Genomic DNA, 14,508 nt, shown 5'->3' with positions numbered 1-14,508 from the left:
CTGTATATAAGTCTTCTGTTTCTTTAAGTAGATTTATTCCTAAGTATTTTATTATTTTCATTGCAATGGTGAATGGAATTGTTTCCTTAATTTCTCTGTTTTCTCATTGTTAGTGTATAGGAATGCAAGGGATTTCTGTGTGTTAATTTTATATCCTGCAACTTTACTGTATTCATTGATTAGCTCTAGTAATTTTCTGGTGGAGTCTTTAGGGTTTTCTATGTAGAGGATCATGTCATCTGCAAACAGTGAGAGTTTTACTTCTTTTTCAATCTGGATTCCTTTTATTTCTTTTTCTACTCTGAATGCTGTGGCCAAAACTTCCAAAACTATGTTGAATAGTAGTGATGAGTGGGCACCCTTGTCTTGTTCCTGACTTTAGGGGTAATGCTTTCAATTTTTCACCATTGAGGATAATGTTTGCTATGGGTTTATCATCAGTTCAGTTCAGTTCAGTTCAGTCACTCAGTCATGTCCGACTCTTTGTGACCCCATGAATTGCAGCACACCAGGCCTCTCTGTCCATCACCAACTCCCAGAGTTCACTCAAACTCACGTCCTTAGAGTCGGTGATGCCATCCAGCCATCTCATCCTCTGTTGTCCCCTCCTCCTCCTGGCCCCCAATCCCTCCCAGCATCAGAGTCTTTTCCAATGAGTCAACTCTTTGCATGAGGTGGCCAAAGTATTGGAGTTTCAGCTTTAGCATCATTCCTTCCAAAGAACACCCAGGTCTGATCTCCTTTAAAATGGGCTGGTTGGATCTCCTTGCAGTCCTTGTAGTTGACATCTAATCTTCCTGCATTGTGATCAGAAAAGGTGCTTGAGATGATTTCAATTTTTTTGAATTTACCAAGGCTAGATTTATGGCCCAGGATGTGATCTATCCTGGAGAAGGTTCTGTGTGCACTAGAGAAAAAGGTGAAATTCATTGTTTTAGGGTGAAATGTCCTATAGATTTCAATTAGGTCTAACTGGTCCATTGTATCATTTAAAGTTTGTGTTTCCTTGGTAATTTTCTGTTTAGTTGATCTATCCATAGGTGTGAGTGGGGTATGAAAGTGGGGTATGAAACTGTTAATTTCCCCTTTCATATTTGTTAGCATTTGCATTACATATTGTGGTGCTCCTATTTGGGTGCATATATATTTATAATTGTTATATCTTCTTCTTGGATTGATCCTTTAATCATTATGTAGTGTCCTTCTTTGTCTGTTTTCATGGTCTTTATTTCAAAGTGTATTTTATCTGATATGAGTATTGCTACTCCTGCTTTCTTTTGGTCTCCATTTGCATGAAATATCTTTCTCCAGACCTTCACTTTTAGTCCGTATGTGTCCCTAGGTTTGAGGTGGGTCTTTTGTAAACAGCATATACAGGGGTCTTGTTTTTGTATCCATTTAGCCAGTCTTTGTCTTTTGGTTGGGGCAGTCAACCCATTTACACTTAAGCTAATTATTGATAAGTATGATCCCATTGCCATTTACTTTGCTGTTTTGGGTTTGCGTTTATAAACCTTTCTGTGTTTCCTATCTAGGGAAGATCCTTTAGCATTTGTTGAAGAGCTGGTTTGGTGGTGCTGAATTCTCTCAGCTTTTCCTTGTCTGGAAAGCTTTTGATTTCTCCTTCATATTTGAATGAGATCCTTGCTGGGTACAATAATCTGGGTTGTGAGTTTTTCTCTTTCATCACTTTAAGTATGTTCTGCCATTCCATTCTGGCTTGAAAAGAGTTTCTATTGAAAGATAAGCTGTTATCCTTATGGGGATTCCCTTGTGGGTTATTTGTTGTTTTTCCCTTGCTGCTTTTAATATTTGTTCTTTGTGTTTGATCTTCATTAATTTGATTAATATGTGTCTTGGGGTGTTTTGCTTGGGTTTATCCTGTTTGGGACTCTTTGGGTTTCTTGGACTTGGGTGGATATTTCCTTCCTGATTTTAAGGACGTTTTCAACTATTATCTCCTCAAGAATTTTCTCATGGACTTTCTTTTTGTCTTCTTCTTCTGGGACTCCTATGATTCAAATGTTGGGACATTTAACATTGTCCCAGAGGTCTCTGCAGTTGTCCTCATTTCTTTTAATTCTTTTTTCCTCTTTGCTTCATGTATTTCCACCATTCTATCTTTCACCTCACTTGTCCTATCTTCTGCCTCAGTTATTCTACTGTTGGTTCCCTCCAAAGTGTTTCTGATCTCAGTTATTGCATTATTCATTATTGATCAATTCTTTTTTATTTCTTCTAGGTCTTTGTTAAACTTTTCTTGCATTTTCTCAATCCTTGTCTCCAGACTATTTATCTGTAACTCCATTTTTTTTTCAAAATTTTGGATCATTTTTACTATCATTATTCTGAATTCTTTTTCAGTTAGACTCCTTATCTCCTCCTCTTTTGTTTGGTTTGGTGGGCTTTTATCATGTTCCTTTACCTACTGCATATTTCTCTGCCTTTTCATCTCGTTTAGGTTGCAGTGTTTGGGGTGACCTTTCTGTATGCTGGAAGTTTGTGGTTCCTCTTTAGTGTGGAAGTTCCTTCCTGTGGTTGGGTTAGACAAGTGGCTTGTCAAGGTTTCCTGGTTAGGGAAGCTTGTGTCGGTGTTCTGGTGGGTGGAGTTGGATCTCTTCTCATTGGAGTGCAATGAAGTGTCCAGTAGTGAGTTTTGAGGTGTCTATGGATTTGGTGTGACTTTTGGCCACCTGTATTTTTGTGCTCAGGGTTATGTTCCTGTTTTGTTGGAGAATTAGCTTGGTATGTCTTGCTCTGAAACTTGTTGGCTCTTTGTGGAGCTTGGTTTCACTGTAGGCATGGAGGCTTTTGGATGAGCTTTTGTCGATTAATGGTCCCTGGAGTCAGAAGTTTTCTGGTATTCTCAAGTTTTTGTTTTAGGCCTCCTGCCTCTGGCTTTCAGTCTTATTCTTATAGTGGCCTCAAGACTTCTCCATCCATACATCATTGATGATAAAACATCTAGGTTAATGGTGAAAAGATTCTCCACAGTGAAGGACACCCAGAGAGGTTCACAGAGTTACATGAAAAAGAGAAGAGGGAGGAGGGAGATAGAAGTGACCAGAAGGAGAAGAGGGGGAATCAAAAGGGGAGACAGAAGTCTAGCCAGTAATAAATTCCCTATTTGCTCTCTGCAGTCTGAAACACTCAGAGAGGTTCATGGAATTCCATAGAGAAGAGAAGAGAAGAGAAGAGAAGAGAAGAGAAGAGGGAGGAAGGAGATAGAGGTGACCAGGAGGAGAGGAGGGGGAGTCAAAAAGAGAGAGACCAATCTAACTTGTGACCAGTTCCCTAAGTTTTCTCCACAGCCTGGAACACCCAAAGAGATTCACAGAGTTAAGCAGAGAAGAGAAGGGGAAGGGAGGAGATAGATGTGACCTGGGGGAGAAAAAGGAGAGTCAAAAGGGGAGAGAGCAATCAACCAGTAATCACACTCCTAAGTAAAAATGGGTACTGAAGATTGGATTTTTAAAGGTACAGAATTGATAGCAAATACCAAAAAGCAAAGATTAAAAATCTAGTGTAGAGGTTAGACTCTCAAAAATATAATATTAAAAAAACAAAACAAAATTGCAAAAGTTATATAAAAAATATGAAATTTGCTTTAAAGATAAGGTCTTTTTTCCCCAAGGTAATAGTAGGTTTTAAAAATGAAAATTAAAGTAGTAATAAAGAACTTTAAAAAATTATAATAGTAAAATATATCTAGGAATTTCTCTGGAGCTGTTGAGGGCAGTGTGTGATCAGTTCAGTTTCAGATGGTTCCTTGTTCCACCTTATACTTCTTCTCAAGGTCTATAGGTCCCTTCCAATGCAGCCAGTGCTAACTATAGGGTTTTAATCTGTTGCACCTGTCACTTCCAAAGCCGTTCCCTCTTCTTTGTTTATTTTGGCTTCCTCTGTTTGCAAGTCTCTTCACTGTCTAACTTCTACCCTGACACAAGCGGGTGAAGGTGGTCATTTATTTAAACTCACTTGTTTAATTGTGCTGCGGGGAGGGAGCAACACTGCAAACAAATATCACTGGCATGTGTGGGGAATGCTCGCAGTGTCTGGGCCACACTGGGTTTGCCCCCACTCACGACACGTGTGCTTTCCTGGTCTACACTGCTCAGGCTCCAGGTTGCTCTGCCGGGGAACTGTCTAAGGCAGGCCCTGGGTTGTGTGCACTTCCCAGATGTACGCCGCTCAGGTTCAGGTTCTTGGGTACTCCACAAAGGCACAGACTTGGTTGGGCCTGCGTTTTGTGCCCTTTCCAGGTCTGAGCAGCTCAGGTGACCAGGTGCTTGGCAAGTGCACTCTTCCCGGCTGGACGGTGTGTCTTATCACCTCCCCAGTCCCAGCCGCTCCATTTACTGGGTGTGCAGTGGGACCGCCATCTCAGGTGTCCTGTGTGTCTCTACTGGGGCGCTCATCTCTGCCTGCGGCTCTCCTGATGGATGTCAACTGTCCAGGATCCCAGGAAGACTTGGTTAGCAACTGGGGGCCTGCTCGCAGTTTGGTAGGGGATGCCGTCTCTGGGGCTGAGTTTGCCCCTTGCCTTCCAGCTCTTGCTGTTGCCTGCCTGCCTTCCTGCCTCTGGCAGGGGATGGGCTGGTCCACAACTGGCTAACTCTCCTCAGTCCTTTGTTCCATGAGCACACCGGCAGTGCCTTAGGTTAGAGGTTTTCCTGGGAAAGTTCTCTCTTTCTCTCTTTCCTCTTTTTTTTTTCCCCTCTCTGGCTATTCCATGGTTTGGGTTGCTATCTCACGTTAGCTACCTCAGATTGTCCTCAGGGCATTCAGGCCCAGTCCTTACCCTAAGCAATGCAGCCCATGCCTCCCTGAGCTTGCTGGTGGTGGACGTGAGCATCTGGGCTACTTCTCCGCTGGGAGTTGCAGTTAGGCATGTAATCTGTGGGTTTTATTTATTTATTTTTTCCTCCTGGTATTGTTACCCTCTGAGATTCCAAAACTCCCCACAGACTCGCGGTTAGAGGGTTTCCTGGTGTTTGGAAACTTCTTTTAAGACTTCCTCCCTGGGACGGATCTCTGTCCCTAACTCTTTTATCTCTCTTTTTATCTTTCATATTTTGTCCTATCTCCTTTCAAAGACAATGGGCTGCCTTTCTGGGTGCCTGGTGTCCTCCGCCAGTGTTCAGAAGTTGTTTTGTGGTATTTGCTCAGCATTCAAATGATCTTTCGATGAATTTGTGGGGGAGAAAGTGGTCTCCCTGTCCTATTCCTCCACCATCTTAGGACTACCCCCCTATAAATCTTCTTTAAGAGGAAGAATTTTTGAGAAACCTGGTTAGTGCTATGACAATATTTTGAGATAGTAACTAGAATTATGACTGATAACATTTTACCCAAATATATCAGAATTTTAGGAACTCCATATAGTTTCTAGGATATCTATATTAGTAATATTTCCCATACAATATAACCCGAGACTTACTACTCACTTGACAATACTTTCCAAGTTACTCTGTATGCAAAATGAACCTAATTAGTGTAATATCTCTCTTTGGGATGTTTCAGGAGCCCTCTGAGTCATCACAAACTTAGCTAGAAATCTTCATTAGAATGATTTAGGAAGTTTTGTCAACAAATATCAAAAAGGTTTAGAACAGGCAGTCAGATAGGATTATAGGTCATTGTGAAACAATAGCCATTCACTTAGCCAAAGTAACAATAAAGAATTTCAGATCATTTAAGAGATAAATAAACTTAAATCTATTATCAAAGGCAGTTTAACATCTGAAGAAAAGGTGTCATCTTAGCAGAGAGAAAAGCTAAATTCAAGTTGATGCACCAGCTTACTTTATTTAAAAAGTAAACTTAAACTTATTTTAAACCTTATATAAAACTCTTTTCTCATGGTTCACTTTCCACAAACTTTCAGATCACTTCTGTATCCATTACTTTGTTCTTCCACCCTAAAAAGCCACCTGTAAATCAGGTTTACTTTCTTTTCCCTTCACAAAATGCAATTCCTTTCCTCATACCTTCTTTACTGAAAACACACTTCCTACTTTCCTTAAGCAACCAAGAACTACGTTTACATTAGCATTTCGTAGATTGGTGAGCATAAATACCAGGGATAATTTTAAAAACCTTGGCTTTTTTTTTTTTTTTTAGAGAGAACCTTTTAGGATGGCACCAGACATCATTCATTTTTAGCCCCAAATCTCTTTCAGTTCAGTTCAGCCGCTCAGTCATGTCTGACTCTTTGCGACCCCATGAACTGCAGCACACCAGGCCTCCCTGTCCGTCACCAACTGCTGGAATTTACCCAAACTCATGTCCATTGAGTCGGTGATGCTATCCAACCATTCATCCTCTGTTGTCCCCTTCTCCTCTTGCCCTCAATCTTTCCTAGCATCAGGGTCTTTTCAAACTATACACACACACACAAAAAAACCCTTCATGACCCAGATAACCATGATGATGTGATCACTCACCTAGAGCCAGACATTCTGGAATGCGAAGTCAAGCAGGCCTTAGGAAGCATCACTATGAACAAAGCTGGTGGAGGTGATGGAATTTCAGCTGAGCTATTTGAAATCCTAAAAGATGATGCTGTGAAAGTGCTGCAATCAACACGCCAGCAAATCTGGAAAACTCAGCAGTGGCCACAGGACTGGAAAAGGTCAGTTTTCATTCCAATCTCAAGGAAAGGCAATGCCAAAGAATGTTCAAACTACCTCACAATTGCATTCATCTTACACGCTAGCAAAGTGATGCTCAAAATTCTCCAAGAGAGGCTTCAGCAGTATGTTACCTGAGAATTTCCAGATGTTCAAGCTGGATTGAGAAAAGGCAGAGGAACTAGAGATCAAATTGCCAACATCTGTTGGATCACTGAAAAAGCAAGAGAGTTCCAGTAAAACATCTGCTTATTGACTATGCCAAAGCCTTTGACTGTGTGGATTGCAACAAACTGTAGAAAATTCTTCAAGAGTTTGGAATACCAGACCATCTTACCTGTTTCCTGAGAAATCTGTATCCAGGTCAAGAAGGAATAGTAAGAACCAGACATGGAACAATGGACTGGTTCTAAATGGAAAGGAGTACATCAAGGCTGTATATTGTCATCTTGCTTATTTAACTTATATGCAGAGTACATCATGCAAAATGCTGTGATGGATGAAGCACAAGCTTGAATCAAGTTTGCTAGAAGAAATATCAATAACCTCAGATATGCAGAAGCCACCATCCTTATGGCAGAAAGTGAAGAGGAACTAAAGAGCCTCTTGATGAAAGTGAAAGGGGAGAGTGAGAAAGCTGGCTTGAAATTCAACATTCAGAAAACTAAGATCATGACATCTGGTCCCATCCCTACATGGCAAATAGATACAGAAACAATGGAAACTGTCAGATTTTATTTTCTTGTGCTCCAAAATCAGTGCAGATGGTGATTGCAGCCATGAAATTAAGACGCTTCCTCTTTGGAAGAAAAGTTGTGACCAACGTAGACAGCATATTAAAAAGAAAAGACATTACTTTGCCAACAAATGTTCGTCTAGTCAAAGCTATGGTTTTCCCACTAGTCACGGATGGATGTGAGAGTTGGACTATAGACAAAGCTGAGCACTGAAGAACTGATGCCTTTAAGCTGTGGTGTTGGAGAAGACTTTTGAGAGTCCCTTGCATTGCAAGGAGATCAAACCAGTCAATCCTAAAGGAAATCAGTTCTGAATATTCATTGGAAGGACTGATGCTGAAGCTGAAACTCCAATATTTTGCCTATCTGATGTGAAGAACTCGCTTATTGGAAAAGACCCTGATGCTGGTAAAAGTTTAAGGAAGGAAGGAAGAGGACGACAGAAGATAAGACAGTTGGATGACATCACCAAGTCAATGGATGTGAGTTTGAGCAAGCTCCAGTAGTTGGTGATGGACAGGGAAGTCTTTTGTGCTGGGGCCCAGCGGGTTGCACCGCGTTGAATACAACTGAGAGACTAAACTCAGTCTTAAAACAAACAAACAACTCAAAGCTGTTCGTTCAGTCCTGTCCAACTCTTTGTGACCCTATAAACTGTAACTCACTAGGCTCCTCTCTACATGGAATTCTCCAGGCAAGAATACTGGAGTGGATAGCCATTCTCGTCCTGGGGATCTCCCCGACCCAGAGATTGAACCTGGGTCTCTGCATTGCAGGCAGTGCAATACATCTGAGCCACTAGGGAAGGCCCTCACTAATCTTGGCCCTCAGCTGTTGTATTGAATACTTGAATAATGACTCATTTAAAAATTAATAAGGTAGAGCAAATGAAAATAAACTAACAAAATGAATGTTTTTGGGGGATGATAACAAATAAGGAATTCAGAAAATCAACTTTGTTCATTCAGGATGTGGGATTCATGGTTTAACATCGGTTCACATAAAAATGAATTGAGCTTTAGTTGATTGTAGGCTCATCAGGTGCTACCAGTGTTACATATTTATTCAAACTAACTAATGCAATTAAATCTGCAGAGAACAAGAAATCATAAAGGTAACTTTATTCTGCATTGAACAGACCGCTGGAGAGCTGCTAGGTTGTGCATTTAAAGATCTACTTATTTTCTTTGGCTCCAAAGTCACTGTGGATGGTAACTGCAGCCGTGAAATTAGAAGATGCTTGTTCCTTGGAAGGAAACTTATGACAGGCATAGAGAGTGCATTAAAAAACAGAGAGATCACTTTGTCAACAAAGGTCTATATAGTCAAATCTATAGTTTTTCTAGTAGTTATGTACAGATGCAAGAGTTGGACCATAAAGAAGGCTGAGCACTGAAGAGTTGATGCTTTTGAACTGTGGTGCTGGAGAAGACTCTTGAGAATCTCTTAAACTGCATGGAGATCAAACCAATCAATCCTAAAGGTAATCAACCCTGAATAATTCATTGGAAGGACTGATTCTGATGCTGAAGCTCCAATACTTTGGCCACCTTATGTGAAGAGCCGACTCATGGAAAAAGACTCTGATGCTAGGAAAGATTGAGGGCAGGAGGAGAAGAGGGCGACAAAGAATGAGATGGTTGGAGGGCATCACTCATCACTGACTCAATGGACATGAATCTGAGCAAACTGTGGGAGATAGCGAAGGATAGGGGAGCCTGGCATGCTGCAGTCCATGGGGTTGCAAAGATTTGGACATGACTTAGTGACTGGACAGCAATAACAGCAACAATAACATTTATGGGATTAAGAAGATAGAAGAAATCCTGAAATCATGTCATATGAAGAATAATAGAAGGAAAAGAGGAGAATTAGTTTTGGGAAGAGAGGATTAAAATTGTTGGGCACACGCTCCTTTCAAATGTAATGGTTCTCAGCACAGCCTGCACATTAAAGTCACACAGGGAGCTTTTAAAATTTTAGACACATAAAACACACTCCAGGCAAGGTGAGTCAGAATTTTGCTGATGGAATTTAGGCATCTGGTATTCAACGTGCCCCCATATTTGAGATTCACTAATTTAAAGGACAATCAAGTGGCAGAAATTTAGCCCTATTAAAAAAAATATTTCATGGAATAGATCTAGCTTCTGAATGTTACTTTGGCTCAACATAAAAAGCACTTTTTAACTCACATTTTAAAAAAGCACTTTGAGTGGAGAAGACCTCCATCACAGTTATAGTTTACATAGAGGTTGGGTATTGTGGAGGAAACTTTTACTTTGACTGAGAGGTTGAATTACATAATTCCTATTAGTCTCTCAATTTTAATAATTATATTACCCTGTCCCCCCAAATTATCTAGCAATCCAGTTTAGAATGAACATCCTTTGCTTACTTTGATCTTAGAGTTAGAATTTCACTGACCTATTTTCTGCCTTCCTACTCAATTAAAACAGATTAAAGCTGGAATAATTACATTCACAGTGAGAGCTTTTAGTCTGAGGAGATTATCACCATGATAATCTAATTGTATAGGTGCAGAAACTTTGCAGAAATGAATATTTGACAGAATATATCTAAGCATTCCTTTTTTGTAGAGTGTGAACTTCAGCATCTCTGATGAAACTTAAGCATTAGGTTTTAACTTTGATTATACTCTTAAGCATGAAAGGGGTAAGTTGCAATTTTATCTCCTGGAGAGTTGTGGGTAGGAGAGCAGGGTCACTATAGAAAGAAATCGTTCATATATTTAAAACAAGTATACTCTTTTCTTCACTTAGTTCAGTGATAGAATAATTTTTGTTGTTAAGTTGGTCAGTCATGCCTGACTCTGCAACTTCATGGACTGCAGCACGCTGGGCTTTCCTTGCCTCCCAGAGTTTGCTCAAACTCATATCCATTGAGTTGAAGACGCCATCCAACCATTTCATCCTCTGTTGCCTCCTTCTCCTCCTGCCCTCAGTCTTTTCAGCATCAAGATCTTTTCCAATGAGTTGACTCTTCACACCAGGTGGCCAAAGTATTTGAGCCTCAGCTTCAGCATCAGTTCTTCTAATGAATATTCAGAGTTGATTGACTTTAGGATTGATTGCTTTGATCACCTTGAAATCCAAGAGACTCTCAAGAGTCTTCTCCAGCACCATAGTTCGAAAGCATCAGTTGTTCAGTGCTGGAATGATACATGATATGTATGTGTATCAGGTACTGAGATAATAAAAAGCTCCATGAACCAGAAGTATTAAATAAGTGGTATTAAATGAGATTATGCCCCTTTCAAAGTGAACATCTCCATTCATCTACATTTATTTCCAAATACTTTCTCCTGGTAGCTTATTGTTTTTTATTAAACTTGAATATTTAAAACAATTTACCGTTTCTCATTATATATATATATATCACTAATTAAAATATTGCAAACTTCTGGAAATTCCCCTTAATTAAAAATCATTTATATTGAATATAAAAAGTCTTAACTACTAACAAACACTACAGTTCACTTAAAAGTAATATTAGAGAGCTCTAGTCTTGTGATTTGCTATCCTTCAGGTTACTGCTAATATTTTGCTCTATGTGCAGTTGTAAACCTGTATGACAGAGCATGAAGAACTGCATGTAAAGTCATTACTACTAATTCATTCATTTAAAAATTTTTTACTGAATGTCCACTCTATGCCAGGCACTATGCTCAGTGACTGACCTGCATTTGGACATAATGACAAAGCTTGGGGGATAGATGATTAAAAAAATACATAAGGGAATAAACATATAATTTCAGGCATTGAAAAGTGCTATAAAAGCAATGCAGTATAGTGAGATAGATAGTCATAGGTCAGGGCAATTTATTTTAAACAAGTAAGGAGATCATATTTCAACAACGACCTGAATTAGGTGACCTAACAGAAAGTAAAAGGATCTGAGAGGAGTGTGGTAGCAGCTTCCAATTATCCTTACCTCTTGCTATGCCCTTTTGTAGTCCCCTCTTACATTGTATCAAGCTTGACATATGTGACTGGTGGGATACAGTGGAAGTAATGATGTGCAAATTTTGAGGTTTGAACGTAAAGACATTCTTTCTTCTGCCTTAGTTTCTGGAACATTTCCTGGGGAAAGTTAGCTACAGTTTCAAGAAGATGTTCTGGTAGCTATATGGAGAGGGGCTACATGGTGAAGACCTGTTAATAATATCTCTTGCCAACAGCCAGATGACCTGCACAAGATGGAGGAGTAGAAGGATGTGCACTCATCTTCTCCTGCGAGGTCTCCAAAATGACAACTTGCTACTGAACAATCACTGACAGGAGAATGTTGGATCCCACCAAAAAAGATACCCCATGTACAAAGTCAAAGGAGAAGCCTCAGCAAGACTGTAGGAGGGACAAAATCATGTTTAGAATCAAACTCCATACCTGCCAGAGATGCTTGGAGGGCTCAAACAGAAGCTTGTGTGCACCAGGACCCAGATACCCCACAGAGACTGAGCCTAACCTGCCTTTGAGTGCTTGAGTGTCTCCTGTGGAGGTACAGGACAGCAGTGGCCTGTGCAGGGGCAGGGGTTCTGGGTGCAATAGACCTGGGTCACACAGTGTGTTGCATAAGGACTCTTGGAGGAGGTCACCATTAACCCCACCATAGAGCCGATGAGCAGATGACCCACAAACTGCAGAACAATTATACTAAATAAATTCTTGCACTGTTAAGAAAATTCTATGGCCCACAACAGATTTCCCAATGTGGGGATCTGGCGAAGGGACTGAGAACCCCCAGGGAATTTGACTTTAGAGGCCAGTGGGGTTTGATTACAGAACATGCACAGGACTGGGAAAACAGACTCTTGGAGGGCACAAACAAAACTTTGTGCAAACTAGGACGCAGGAGAAAGGAGCGGTGACCCCACAAGACACTGACCCAGACTTTGCCTGTGAGTGTCCAGGAGTTTCCGCAGAGGCGTGGGTCAACAGTGGCTTGCTGCAGGGTCAGGGGTACTGAGTGCAGCAGTGCGTGAATGGGACCTTTAGAAGGAGGTCACTATTATCTTCATTACCTCCACCGTAGTCTGGTCTCAGGTCTAACAACAGGGAGGGAACACAGCCCCGCCCATCAACAGAAAATTGGATTAAAGATTTGTTGAACATGACTTCTGCTTTATTGACTATGCCAAAGCCTTTGACTGTGTGGATCACAACAAACTGTAAAAATTCTTCAAGAGATGAGAATATGAGATCACCTGACCTACCTCCTGAAAAATCTGTATGTAAGTCAAGAAGCAACATTTAGAAATGGACATGGAACAACAGACTGGTTCCAAATAAGGATACATCAAGGCTGTATGTTATCACCCTGCTTATTTAATTTATATGCAGAGTACATCATGAGAAATGCCAGGCTGGATTAAACACAAGCTGGAAGCAGATGACACCACCCTTATGGCAGAAAGTGAAGAAAAACTAAAGAGCCTCTTGATCAAAGTGAAAGAGGAGAGTGAAAAAGCTGGCTTAAAACTCAATATTCAGAAAACTAAGATCATGGAATCTGGTCCCATGACTTCATGGCAAGTAGATGTGGAAACAGTGTAAACAGTGACAGACTTTATTTTTAGGGGCTCCAAAATCACTGCAGATGGAGACTCATCCATGAAATTAAAAGACACTTGCTCCTTGGAAGAAAAGTTATGACCAACCTAGACAGCATATTAAAAAGCAGAGACATTAGTTTGCCAACAAAGGTCTGACTAGTCAAAGCTATGGTTTTTATAGTGTCATGTATGGATATCAGAGTTGGACTATAAAGAAAGCTGAGTGCTGAAGAATTGATGCTTTTGAACTGTGCTGTTGGGGAAGACTCTTGAGAGTCCTTTGGACAGCAAGGAGATACAACCAGTTCATCCTAAAAGAAATCAGTCCTGAATATTCATTGGAAGGACTGATGCTGAGGCTGAAACTCCAATTCTTCAGCTACCAGATGTCAAGAACTGGCTCACTGCAAATGATCTTGATGCTGGGAAAGATCGAAGGCAGGAGAAGGGGACGGCAGAGGATAAGATGGTTGGATGGCATTCCCAACTTAATGGACATGAGTTTGAGTAAACTCCAAGAGTTTGTGATGGACAGGGAGACCTGGTGTGCTGCAGTCCATAGGGTCACAAAGAGTTGGGCAGGACTGAGTGAGTGAACTGAAATGAACATGGCCCCTCCCATCAGAACAAGACCCAGTTTCCTTACAGTCAGTCTCTCCCATTAGGAACCTTCCATAAGCTTCTTATCCTTATCAGAGGGCAGACAGAATGAAAACCACAATCACAGAAAACTAATCAAACTGATCACATGGACCACAGCCTTGTCTAACTCAATGAAACTATGAGCCATGGTGTGTAGGGCCACCCAAGACAGACAGGTCATGGTGGAGGGTTCTGACAAAACATGGTTCACTGGAGAAGGGAATGACAAAGCACTTCAGTATTCTTGTCTTGAGAAACCCATGAACAGTATAAAAAGGCAAAAAGATACGACAATGAAAGATGAACTCCCCAGGTCGGTAGGTACTCAATATGCTACTGGGGAAGAGTGGAGAAATAACTCCATAAAGAATGAAGAGATGGAGCCAAAGTGAAAAGAACGCCCAGTTGTGGATGTGACTGGTGATGGAAGTAAAGTCCAGTGCTATAAAGAACAATATTGCATAGGAACCTGAAATGTTAGGTCCATGAATCAAGGTAAATTGGAAGTGGTCAAACAGAAGATGACAAGTGTGAACATTGACATTTTGGTAATCAGCGAGCTAGAATGGACTGGAATGGGAAAATTTAATTCAGGTGACCATTATATCTACTACTGTGGGCAAGAATCCCTTAGAAGAAATGGACTAGCCCTCATAGTCAACAAAAGAGCCTGAAATGCAATACTTCGGTGCAATTTCAAAAACAACAGAATGACCTCTGTTCACTTCCAAGGCAAGCCGTTCAATATTACAGTAATTCAAGTCTATGCCCCAAGAGTAATGCCAAAGATGGTGAAGTTGAATAGCACTATGAAGACCTACAAGACCTTCTAGAACTAATACCCAAGAAGATGTCCTTTTCATCATAGGGGACTGGAATGCAAAGTAGGAAGTCAAGAGATTCCTGGAATAACAGACAAATT

The sequence above is a fragment of the Bison bison genome, unplaced genomic scaffold, assembly GCF_000754665.1.
Source record: "Bison bison bison isolate TAMUID 2011002044 unplaced genomic scaffold, Bison_UMD1.0 scf7180017864468, whole genome shotgun sequence".
Taxonomy (NCBI): Eukaryota; Metazoa; Chordata; class Mammalia; order Artiodactyla; family Bovidae; genus Bison; species Bison bison.
The sequence above is the reverse complement of the archived record's forward strand: the minus strand, read 5'-3'. Positions refer to the sequence as shown.